This window comes from Lactuca serriola, chromosome 5 (genome assembly GCF_051521515.1).
Source record: "Lactuca serriola cultivar US96UC23 chromosome 5, Lser_US96UC23_V15, whole genome shotgun sequence".
NCBI classification, from domain to species: Eukaryota; Viridiplantae; Streptophyta; class Magnoliopsida; order Asterales; family Asteraceae; genus Lactuca; species Lactuca serriola.
The window spans coordinates 52426802-52440074 of NC_136412.1; positions in this window are offsets into that span (position 1 = coordinate 52426802).

The following is a 13273-nucleotide window of genomic DNA, read 5'->3' on the forward strand; positions in this document are numbered from 1 at the left end:
GATCCATGAACACAGCCGGGGCATTGGTGAGCCCGAAAGGCATCACCACAAACTCATAATGCCCATATCGCGTCATAAACGCTGTCTTCTGGACGTCTTCATCCTGTACTCTCACCTGATGATATCCCGACCTCAGATCGATCTTGGAAAACCAAGATGCTCCCTGCAACTGATCGAATAAATCGTCGATCCTCGGTAACGGGTAACGGTTCCTGACCGTCAACTTGTTCAACTCCCGGTAATCAATGCACATCCGGTGTGAACCATCCTTCTTCTTGATGAACAGAATAGGTGCTCCCCACGGCGAGCTGCTCGGCCGAATGAATCCCTTTCCCAGCAACTCTTGAAGCTGCGAGGACAACTCTTGCATCTCTGGAGGTGCAAGATGATAAGGCACCTTAGCGATAGGTGCGGCCCCCGGAACTAGATCAATACCAAACTCCACTTGCCTCACAGGAGGTACTCCCGGCAGCTCCTCAGGAAAAACATCTGGAAACTCACGCACCACTGGAACCTCCTCAACTGATCTCGGTCTCTCGGAAGCCTCCCACGTATCCATCACATACGCCACAAAACCCTTACAGCCCTGCTGTAAACACTGCCTCGCCCTAGCGGCCGAACAAAAAGCTGATCTTGAATGGGTACCCTCGCCGTACACCAAAAGAACTCCCCCACTAGGGTCTCGTATAGTCACCAGCTGACGCTCACAGTCGATGACGGCGCCGAATCGGCTCAACCAGTCCATGCCCACAATGACACAGACATCACCCATCGCAATAGGAATCAGATCAATCGAAAACTCGACCCCGTAAATCTCTAACACACATCCCCGGAGAACCTCCGTGGCACAAATCACCCTCTCTTCAGCTATAGAAACTCTCAGAGGCCGACTCAACGGCTCACGACCAACGCTGATATGCTGACTAAAGGCCAAAGATATAAAAGACCGAGTCGCACCCGAGTCAAATAGCACTAAAGCATGCACAGAGTTCACAAGGAAAGTACCTACGCATAACATAACATAAGCATAACATCTCAACATCAAAATAAATACATGAAATAAAGCATACCTGCCACAACATCGGGCGCAGCGCGGACCTCCTCCGCAGTCAGCTGAAAGGCTCTCCCACGAGCCCTCGGGGCCTCGACCTTCACCGGTCGAGTCTCAGCAGCCCTGGCAGCAGGTGCAGATCCCTGAAGAAGCTGAGGGCACTCGGCCTTCCGATGGCCTGTCTAGTTGCAATGAAAGCAAACCATAAACCCCTTGGGGCAATCCCTAGCGATGTGCCCCTCCTTGCCACACTTGTAGCAAGCACCAGATCGACATGTCCCCTCATGACCCTTGCCGCACTTTCCGCAAGTGTGGCCCTTCGGACCTCCCGTCCTCGAATCGGCGGACTTAGTCCGCTTGGCTGCCGGCTGAGACTGAGCCGGCCGCCGGTCCACCCGCTGAGACTCGGCCTCCTCCCTGGCCTGGGTCTCCAACTCGATCTCGCGCTTCTTGGCATTCGCCTGAAGCTCAGCAAAGGTATGATAGGTGGAGTTCGACACAAACTCCCGGATATCCCTCCTCAAAACAACCAAGTACCGGCTCATCCGAGCCTGCTCTGTGGACACCAGCTCGGGGCAGAACATCGCCCTCTCATGAAACTTCTGCGTGATCACCGTAACCGAATCAGTACCCTGCTTGAGGGTCAAGAACTCCTGAACCAATCGTTCCCTCTCCACCGGGGGAACGTACTCGTCTCTGAACATAGAGGTAAACCTCTCCCATGACACAGCTGAGATCTCTGCCAAAGTGAAGTTTGCCGTCACGAACTTCCACCAATCCTTCGCTCCCAGACGGAGCTGGTTCAAGGCGAACCGTACCCTCAGATGCTCCGGACATGAACAAGTATAGAAGCACCCCTCAATATCAGCGATCCACCTCACCGCAGCAATCGGATCCTGCGTCCCATCAAACTCAGGTGGCTTCGTGTTGCTGAACTCCCGAAACAGCAACGAGTCACCCCCCTGTGGCCTGGCAGCAGCCACAGCTGCGGTAGCTGCAGCGGCTGCAGCCTCAGTCAATGCGGCGTACCGCTCATCAAAAGTCTCCATCAAGGTGGTCTTAATAGACCCAAACATCTCCGGAATCTCAGCCCGGATCGCTGCAGCCACCTCCTCATGAATCATCTGACGAATCTCCTCGTCACTCACACCGCTCGTACTCGGTCTGTGGCGTGGTCCAACCATGATGTCTCTGAAATACAACATAAAACTATCAGAGACTCCATCGAGTATAATTGCACTCGATAACTCAACCCTACTCAGTCTCCGATATCTAGGGATTCTTACTTGGGTTTCCCCCTGACCCGGTGTCTTCGGTAGTACGGGCCCAATACTACCGACCACACCGCATCAGCATTCATCCCAAGTCTTCCTCCCCCAAAACCCGGATAGTGAGTACTCTACTTTTGTTATGCACTATCTACCCGCACGCTATCAAAGCATCTCATATCGGCAAACGTCCCTAGACTAAGGCATCACAAATCAGGCCACTCTAGTCCTATCATGAATACCTAGTCTTCTAGCATGCATAACAATTCATATCATATCTTATCTCTTAACATAACATTGTAAGGTATTTTGGGGATCTTTATCGTTCGAGCGCTGACTGATCGTACACACTGCTTCTTTCTTGTTTACCACAAAATCATTTACAAAAGTTTATGCCTTTATTTTAAAAGTTTTCCTCAAATCCTCGGTTTGAGTTCAGTTACGCCCGAAGGTGCACCCGAATCCCTCAAACCAAGGCTCTGATACCAATTTGTAACAACGTAAATTTTCAAACAAAATTTTCATTTCAAAATAAAGTATTTTCATTTCAAACAAGGCATAAACATTCCATGTGTCATGTCAGAATACAAATCATATGAATCCCAAGATCACAAAACATCTATCAGTGTGTACAGATCACGCCGGCGCCTTCCCACGGTCCTCGCTAGTACCTGAACCACATACACAACAACTGTAAGCATAAATGCTTAGTGAGTTCCCCAAATTACAACTTACGCACATACGCCTTTCCAGGCCCTGACCTTCCGGTCCATGTGTCTCAGGGGACTTCCGTCCCTGGTGGGTAAACCTTCCGGTCCTACCCACCCAACCTTACGGTCCACATTACACGCCTTCCGGCCCATAACATAATGCCTTCCGGCCCACATAACATACATAGCACGTATAACAATTAACTTATTCCATATAGCACATATATCACATATCATAACCGACCTTCCGGTCACACAGTCAAACCCTTCCGGGTACAATATAGTGAGAAGACTCACCTCGTGAATATCGAAAGCTAGCAAATCCCGAGGTCACTCGTGCTCGATCCGCCGAGCTATAATCTCCCTATAACATCATACATCTCTTATTAACACTTTTATCTTCTAAGTTTGACTATCCCTAAGAAGTCAAACATAGGTCAACTCTAGTCAACGGTCAATGGTCAACTTGACCGGACTCGGCGAGTGCACAAGGGGAACTCGGCGAGTCTAGACGTATCCGCCAACTCCATAGGATTCCATTCTTACTCGTCGAGTACTTCCCCTGACTCGACGAGTTCCACCTGGGAGAGTCGGGGGGCCACCCCGACTCAACTCGCCGAGTCTCAAGAACAACTCGGCGAGTCCCAACTCGACTCAGACCACCTGTCGACCCTCTCTAACTCGTCCTGACTCACTGAGTCAACCCGTGACTCGACTGGATCACTCACCGGCCGATCTAAGGCAATCTTCAAGCTACTCGCCGAGTCTGCTCATCGGACACGACGAGTCCTTGCCATGCAATTACTCAAACTCGCTTCTAAGCTCAGATCTGTTCCATCAATTCATAGATCTAGCCTTTCAAGACTGATTCACCACGTAAAGTCCCTATCTTGGTGTCCAAAACACACCCCATGGCTTATAATGAACATTTTGATCTAAAGCATAAGGGTTCCAACCCAAAACTTCCATTGATTCCCAAAAAGCTTGGGCAAAGGGACACTCTGGACCTTTAGGGGTCCAGATCTATAGTCTAAATCTCTTAGGGGTCCAAGGGAGCACAAGATCTAGCCACAAAAGGGTTCAATAAACCCTAAATCAATGAAAACACCAACATAGAAAAGAATAGCTCGAAATATTACCCCAATAGAGATGCTCTGGACTCCAAATCCTCAGAAGATGGCTCCTCTTGCTTTCCCCTTGGCTGATTTCCTCTTTCCTTGCAAAATGACGCCTCCAAGATCAATAATAGCCTCCTTCTATGCTCCAAATGCTCACACTCGATTAGGGTTTCACTCAAGGGACTGGTGAGCACAAATGATGGCCATAAGGCCCTTTAAATAGGTCCCAAACCCGAGAAATTAGGGTTTCATTAAACAGCGCAGACTCGCCGAGTCCAACAAATCCCGCGTCCAGAATCGCGACCCTACTCGGCGAGTCTGAGCTCCAACTCGCCGAGTCCCCTCTCAAAACACAAAATAATCAAATCAATAAAGATACCTGGAATTCCGAGCTGTTACATACATAAGTTAAACAAAAGAGAGACGTGACTCCATACGCTCCGTCTTCTACAAAAGAACGCGGGAATACCTGTCTAAGGAGAACCTGAGAATACAAGCGGTTTAAAAATCAGCATAAAGCTGGTGAGTTCATAAGTGGTTTGTTTTCTGAAAATGTACGAGTTCCTTTCTATTTTCTGAAAAAGTTACACAACAAGAAAATCCCATATTTTCTTAATAGAAATGTTTAGTTGGTTATCAATTCCAAAATGTAAGTAAAAGATGTACACTGAAAACGTGGTTACTCTTACGAATTGTAAGGTTTAGTTATCTGTTTTGTAACATGAAACTGATTATGTACTAATGTTACCCCAGGAAAATCCCATATTTTCCTGAAAGTTGGTTACCAATCTGTAATGTGAAAGATGTATACCAAAAACCAGGTTGTCCTTATGAAATGAATTAGTTTTAATACGTATATATATATATATATATATATATATATATATATATATATATATATATATATAACTAATATGTACAAGTAAACTAATTACTAAATCCATTATTACTAACAAGTAAATCTCTGTTATCCAAATTGCGAGTTCCATAACCATATTATAGACTAAATATGGCAATAAGTAGTCCACATCACCTTATGACTTTTGTCACCCTTGAACCTTTTGGTTCAGCTGTAGCTAGCAGCTAGGTGCGGGGTAGTCAGCCCCGTATAGATCTATACACTCGAGTCACGCTCCCTATCTAAGAGATTTTGGTTACAGAGGCGGTCCTCCACTCGCGTATCTCTGTGGAGTGTTCTCCGAGGACGTGTCTCCAATTTATAGGAATAACAAATTTACAAGTAATAATGCAGGAAAAATCCTGTTTAAGTTCTATTTACAAAGACGATCCTCCACTCGCGTATCTCTGTGGAGTGTTACCGAGGACAAAACAAATGTACTAATCTAATGCTTTTAACAATAATGATATCAAACAAATCATTTGTGAAATATATAATACATCATTATATAATAAGATATGAAATCGGTTTGTAAACTGATTCTGCAAGTCAAATAGTTGGTTAATACGGTTTCAATTGTTAAAAGCAAGTGGAATATGAAACATTTCAATTGAAATAATAAGTTTTTAAGCACAAGGTATTCTTGTATTTTTTCTTGTATTCCCCCTGAAAACAGTGAAAAACATTGAAAAAGGATAGGGGTATGAACTCACCGGACGAGGAATGTGTCGACTAAGATGCTAAACGTCGGACCGAGGCTTGAAAACGTGCGAGGTTCCTATGTAATATTAAATGATACACAAATGTATCTAATTACACTTTAAATCACTAATTAGATACGATTATACACTCCAAGACGCGAAAACACTTCAAATCAAGTGTTTGGAGTGACCCGGGTGACATCTACGGACGAATAAGACTAGGATATGGAGTTTACTCTTCAAGAGTAAACTCCCAAGGGAGTTCACGGCCCTTTTGACCCACTCCCCATGAGTTTACGGCCATAAACTCATGGTGGGGTGTTCTAGAGTGCTAAATGGCCTTATATCATTTTAGGGGTGATGCTAGGTTTGGTTTCAAGGCTTTGAAATGAAATGTGAACATATTAGGGACTAATTTAGGAGTTTACGGCAGTAAACTAAGTGTTTACGGTTGTAAGCTTCCCTACACACATTCATTTGATGTTTTGGTGGTCTAATTTAATCATATGTGATTCAACTCATTTTTACAAGCCAAGGGGTGAATTTAGGGCACCATTTAACCCATTTATAGGAGTTTACGGCCCAGGAACCCATTCTTGGGGGGTTTACAGCTGTAAACACCTAAGGGAAGGATTTTCATCAATTTTAAGGCTTCTAATTCGATTGTGGTTGTTTCTAGACTTTAATCCAAGGCTATTGGTTTGTTTAAATGGCATTTTATCACTTTAACATGAGTTTACAACCCATGACTTTGAGTTTACGGCCCAAGCATGTTGTTGGGCAGTAAACTCTTGTTTACTCCCCAAAAAATGAGTTTAAGGTGTTCTAAGTCTAATCCAATCAGTCATTAAGCCATATCTAAGCTCCAATGGTGTTTTGGAAGGGTTTTAAGGCTCAAAAACCCCATTTACATGTGTTCACGGCCTAAGACTGTTCCAGGGCCGTAAACACATGTTTATGGTCCTATTCCTTGATTTGAACACGAAAATGAAGGCTAAGGATGTTATACTAGGAGTTAGGATAGTTACCTTGGTGATTTGAAGCTTGAAATGAGTGATTTTGGATCAAGAAGTTGGATTTGAGGAGAGAGGTTAGAGAGAGAATGAAAAGGCTTCAAATGAGGCTTAAACAACTTTAAATATGGTTTGAAATTGGGACACGGTGGAATTCTACCCGATACTGACGTTAACCGAGGCTTTTGGTCGCACCCGATTAAGTTGTCGCAACCCCATATGGTCGAAACTAAAATTTTTCTAATTATTAGTTTGAGGTCTTTAATTGTGTTTCTAATGTGTTTGGATATTTACGAGGTCAAAATAAAAGTCTTAACTTAAATGACCTAACCCAAAAACAAAATCGGAACAATTCGCTTAAGACGAGTTTTACGGGTGGAATGGGTTACGGCGATGGAACAACTTCGGGTTGTCACACAACAAATATTTAATTAAAAGATCATATGCCATATATATAATAGTCATTACAATAGATGATGTTGCAATTTCCTGATACTCAATATTAATACATAGATCAAAGCCAATCACTAGAATAGTGAAGTCCTATTCCTCGAGCAAAACCTTCAACTTGACTTGATGAAGCGGCTTCGTGAAAGGGTATACCAAAATTTGATCAGTGTGAGCTTTGGAAATACTAATTTCACCTTCTTCAACTTTATACCGGATGAAGTTGATTCTTTGGCTAATAAGCATGGTCCTATTGTGTGATGTGGGTTCTTTTGGCAAAGCAATTGCACCGTTATTGTCATAGAAAACATCTAGGGGGTCCTGAATGGTAGGGACTACCCCTAGATCTCCAATGAATTTCTTCATTCAAGCAGCCTCTTGTGCAACTTCAGAAGTAACAATGTATTCTAACTTTGTATTGGATTGTGAAACACCACATTTGTTGGAGCTTTTCCAAGATATCGCACCCCATTGATAATGAACACATATCCTGATTGCGATTTTCAATCATCTCGGTCAGTTGTGAAGGAAGCATCGATATAGCACTGTACACTAAAGCTTTCTTCCACACCTCCATAGACGAGGAACATATCCTTAGTCCTTCGTAAGTACTTAAGACTGTTCTTCGCAGTTGTCCAATGATTTTCCCCTGAATTTTGTTGGAATTTGCTTACCATGCTCATAGCATAAGCAAGATTAGGTCTTGTATAGTTCGTGGCCTACATGATGGATCCAATTTTAGAAGCATATGGAACATCCTTCTTCTTGTCTAGCTCAACCATTATGCTAGGACATTGAGATGAACTTAGTACAGTGCCATGATTAATATGTCATCTACATATAGGACCATGAATGTCACCGAGCTCCCACTAGTTTTCATGTAAGCAGAAGATTCATCTTCATTTCTAATAAAACGACACTTTTCAATTTCATCATTGAAACGATGATTCCAATTACGAGATGTTTGTTTTAACCCATAAATTCATCTCTTGAGTTTACACACTTTATTAGGATGCTTTTGGTCGACAAAACCTTTGAGCTGAACCATATAGACATCTTCTTCCAAGTGCTCATCTAGAAAAGCGGTTTTGACATCCATTTGCCATTTTTCATAGTCATAATATGCATCTATGGAAAGTAGTATCCTAATAGATTTAATCATAACGACTGGTGAAAAGGTTTCATCATAATCAACCCCATGAGTTTGAGTGAATACTTTAGTAACAAGTCTTGCTTTGAATGTGTGTAAATTGTCATCCACATCAGTCTTCTTCTTTAAGACCCACTTACTTCTAACTGTCTCGCTATTGGGAGCAAGTTCAACCAAATCCCAGACTTGAGTTTCTTTCATGGATTGCATCTCTGCGTCCATGGCTTCAAGCCATTTGTCAGATCCGGGATGTCACATTATGTATTGGTAGTTGATGGGCTCATCAACATTCATCATCATGAAGCACTCATTAATGAGAAATCCATATCTCTCTGGTTCATGACAAGTTCTACCGGATCTACGAACGCCTTGTGTTTCAATAGGTTGAAGGACAATGATCTCTTCATCTTCAACAACCTCTTGTTCAGTACTAGTGCCAACTAAAGTTGCATCAGGTTGATTTTCTTGATCTTCGTCACGTTCCATGCGCCTCTCACTCGCCTCATCCATTAGATAGTTGCTTTCTAAGAATTCAACCTTTCGTGAGATAAAGATCTTATTCACACTAGGAATGTAGAAGTAGTAGCCTAAACAATCATTAGGATATCCTACAAAGATGCATTTGATATATCTTGGCTCAAGTTTGCTTGAAGTTTCTTTTCTGACATAAGCTTCACAACCCCAAACTTTCATATCAGATAAGGATGAAGCCCTTTCATCCACATCTCATATGGTGTTTTCTATACCTTTTTACTTGGTGTCATACTCAAGATATGGGCTGCGGTGAGTAAAGCATAACTCCAAAATGATAAAGGAAGAGTACTTCGACTCATCATAGATTGAACCATATCAAGTAAGGTCTGATTTCTCCTCTTAGAAACACCATTAAGCTGTGGTGTTCTAGGTGGAATGAGTTGTGAGATAATCCCACGACTCCTTAGATCGTCTTGGAAATCTTGGCGCAAGTATTCGCCTCCTCTATCCGAATGAAGGATTTTGATTGTTTTTTCGAGTTGATTTTCAAACTCACTTTGAAGCAATTTAAACTTTTCAAATTCTTCATGTTTAAGTTTCATCTAATACACATAACCAAAATGACTAAAGTCATCATTGAAGGTGATGCAATATCTTTCACTATATCCAGACATTGTTTTGAAGGGAACACCTACATCAATGTATATGATGCCCAATGAAACACTCAACCTTTCATTTGTTCCAAAGATAGGGGATTTCTTTTATATTGCCACATAAACAAGATTCATATTTGTCAAATAACTGAATGTCATTTTCCCCCAAAATTCCACATTTTTGAGTGAAGTTATGCTCTTCTTGTTTATGTGTCCAAGGCGACAACACCTTAAATATGTTTGGTACAAATCTTGTTTGAGCCTGTTGGTGTTAACATGATAAAGGGACTTATTTTTTGAGGTAGCATATATGTTTAATTCACAAATTCCATTTATTGGTATAGCCTCGAAATAGAATATTTCATCCAAGAAGGAATGAATATTATCAACACCAAACTGAAAATTAAAACAAAATTTTCTTAAACTGGAAACTGATACAATATTTCTAGTAATAGAGGTAACCAACACACATTGTTTAATGTTAAGTACAGACCAGGTGTTAATTGTAAATCAAAATGTCCTATTCCTTGGACTACATCCCGTGCTCCATTGCCCACATTCAATACCATCTCATCTGTCTTCAGTTCCCTACTCTTTCTGAACCCCTACAATGAATTACAAATATGAGTTCCACAACCAGTATCAAATTCCCAAGTGTTAGATGAAAAAGTAAATAGTCTCATTTCAATCATGAAAAAGGATATACTTGAAGGGCCTTCCCCGTCCTTCTTGTTCTTCAACTCAACAAGGTACTTAGGGCAATTCCTTTTCCAATTCCCCATGACACCACAATAATCATGTGTCATCTTTGGCAACCTTTTACTTCTTCTTTGGTGGTGGGTTTTGGGGAGCTTTCTTCCCTTTGCCCTTGCCAGCTTGTGGCTTTCCCTTGAAGTTCTTGCCTTTGTTCTTCTTGACATTGCCTTCCCTAATCATGAGCAACTGGGGGGTTTTCCTTGGGATATTCTTCTCTGCAATTTTTAGCATCTCGTGCAAATCAGAGATATATTTCTCCCACCCATTCATGTTGTAGTTCATAATGAAGGTATCATAAGACTTTGGCATTGAGTTAAGAATTAAGTCTGTGGCAAAGTCTTATGGATATGGAGAGCCTAATCTCTCCAGTTGATCCAGATAGCTTTTCATCTTGAGAACATGTTTATTCACATTTCCACTCTCCTCCATTTTCATGCCACGGAGTGCTCTCACAATTTCAAACATTTCAATTCTATCTTGCTGACCAGACATTTGCTTGAGATATTCAATCATGTCAAAGACGGTAAAGTGTTCTAGATCCCGCTGAAGATTGGGAACAATAGAGGCAAGCATAAGACATGAAACATCAAGTGAATCATTTATATGCTTTTTCTATGCATCATGTGCAGCCATTGGGAGAATAGGTAATTCATCAGAGGTTTGTCTGTCAAAGACATAGTCTTTCTTTTCTTGTTTCAAAACGATTCTTAAAATTTTGTGTCAATCCAAAAAGTTGGATTCTTTGAGTTTTTCTTTGTCAAGAATTAACCAAATGTTCATTGGGTGGTGGTGTGTTACAATAGTTGGTGGAGCCATCTACAAAAGTTTAACAAAGTTTTCATTTAGTGTTTAATTCTTTAAAAATAATACCCTTTTGTTTCAAAAAAAACATTATTTATTTAAAGTCTAGGATCCAAGTTACAAATAAAATAAATTGTTAGGTATCCTTTATCATATTTACTCAATTTTAACAAGGTAAATAACTTGTATTAATTACACCATTTGTAATTCCTAGATGTATGAGACCCTTAATAATCTATTTGTTAATTTCACATGTTTAGTCTATTTATGCCTTGGAACACTCTTGCTTAGGTGACCTTTATCACAAGAGATTTCCAATCAATTCATCCAATTAGAGAAACTTGTATAATTGGAATATAATTTGGTTATAGAAATCGCAAAAATACGTTGGCCACCAAAAGATGATACTAAGGTTAGGTATCCTTTATCCCACTAGCATTATACACGTGATGTGCAAATTGTTTCAAAAGTTGGATGACATAGACTTGCATTTTGAAAAAGAGATTTGTATGTTTTATTATTTTATTTAAAACATGTGATATCATGACAATTGTATGCATCCAACATGTCATGGTATTAATTTTCTAAAAATCACTTTTAAGGTTCTTATAAAAACTATTTTTTAGATTTCGGCTTGGTTCAATTTTAAAATTAATACCTAGTATTATGTTTGAGTTTGAGACATGTAGAACCTTTTAATATTGTTTAATAAAACATCATTTTACTTTGGAGTTTTAATAAGTTATAAACACATGATTTTTATACTTATAATTCAATATTTCAAAAGTTGTTGTAATTAACAATTTTATATAATCGATTTTTATTTTATTGCTAGAATATGTTATAATCAATGTCCATATTTTATATTTTGAAATCCAAACTCCATGTGATGTTTATTTTGTCCAAAAAATAATTTGGGTTTTTGAGAAACTAAATTATCAACCACACAAAATATTTACTTGAAAAATAAACAACACATGCATGCATTTAACATAAACAAGTCTTAAACTATATAACACTCTTGTGAGCCAACACAAAAGTCTTAAGTCCTTCCAATGGGACAAAAGGATCAAATATTACAACTTGTTCTTCATGTGATCTTCAAACTCCTACTTGTAATGACAACCAACTTTGTTGTAATTTTATAAAAACACTATAAAAGTTATGAACTTTTATAAAGTCTTTATAAAATCGTGCGTCTCCGTGGTTCTTCAAGAAATGGCCTTCATCTTAATCTTGTTACACTTTTCATAAAATAAATCTAGTCTAAAACTAATCTATTACATAAAAAATAACAAAAAAATAGCTACTTTAGTTACGTACTTTATGAATAAAAGAATATTACAAACCATTTTGAACCAAATCACATAAATAGCAAAAATGGTTCAAGACTTCGTTTATTCACTCTAAAATACATATATAAACATAAAACAACATTTGTTTTTCTAAGACAATTTTAAGTGACAAAAAATATACGTAAGTTTTTGTCACAAAAAATAACAATTATAAAGTTGTCAAAGAAAATATGTATGAACTTGTTTTTATACAAAAATAAATTATCCATATTCTCCAAAAACTAAGATTTTCATAATTCAAAAAAAAATCTAACCAAACTTACAAAGTCGCTCTTTGATACCAATTGTTGGGTTTTATTTGAAAAACTAGTTTCAAAAACTACGAAAATGGCTAACGGAAGACTTGAGTTTATAAAATAACATAAACATTTTTTTACTCATTAATGATCATGTTGCTAGTAGTGGAAAGATTTAAAGGACACCCATAGAAGGAAGAAGAAGCAACAACCTTCTATAAACCGCGGGAACGGGGGCGGGGGCAACAACTGATTTTAGGGGCGGGGGAAGCTATTTCTGCTTCCGTTGACATCCCTACCTGTTGTAAATTAAACAAACAGACATGCAAGGAAACAGACAAATAATATTGAGAATTATATGTCAGATTAGTTGTGAATAAAAGATCCAATTATTAATATGTTTACCAAGTTTGGTCCAAAAACTAGACCTGCCGGTGGTGGATCTTGAAATAATTGCACGAATCAGACTATTGGCTTTTACTTTGTTTCTACTGGCTGTAATCAACAAAGTAAAATGTCAGAATTTATACATCAACTAGTACTAGGCTAGGCTAGGCGTATGTATAGGCTTGACCACTCATTTAATCCACTAAAGCCTTTGACGCCTATCAAGGGAATAAACTTATAAACTCAATAAAAGTT